Here is a 418-nt window from a genome sequence, read left to right on the forward strand (position 1 = left end):
GGTTGGGGGCCCCAGTGCTGGACATAGGACTGCAGGAGGGTCTCACCAGAGGGGAGCAGAGGGGAAGAATTCCCTCACTCGACCTGCTGGTCACGCTCTGGGGATGCAGCCCAGGACACAGTTTCTGGGCTGTGACCACACACTGCCAGGTCATGAGGAACTTCTCATCACTCAACACCCTCAGCTCAAATTTTGCCTCATGAAGGATAAAAGCTGACCAGTGTGAACCCAGCTACATTAAAGAAGGGGATGCAATTCCTCACCCATAACACCAACACTCTATTTCTGTGCTAAAATAGTGGATTTAGGTATATTTTCCCCAGAATAAGCCCAGGCCTGCACAGCTGCAGCATGGAGGAGGGAGGAGGGAGAGAAGGGCCAGGCTGCAGGACGGGAGTGCTGGCTTGGTGCTGGAAGG

At 54.3% G+C, this 418-nt stretch overlaps 1 protein-coding gene across 1 annotated transcript in view; it reads right to left on the reverse strand.

Annotated features, from left to right (window-relative positions):
* AMOTL2 (angiomotin like 2) overlaps window positions 1-418 on the reverse strand; it is a 6,032-nt gene that overhangs the window by 2,564 nt on the left and 3,050 nt on the right. The gene's annotated exons all lie outside the window — the stretch shown is intronic.

This window comes from Nestor notabilis, unplaced genomic scaffold, assembly GCF_000696875.1.
Source record: "Nestor notabilis isolate BGI_N333 unplaced genomic scaffold, ASM69687v1 scaffold10944, whole genome shotgun sequence".
Classification (NCBI taxonomy): domain Eukaryota; kingdom Metazoa; phylum Chordata; class Aves; order Psittaciformes; family Psittacidae; genus Nestor; species Nestor notabilis.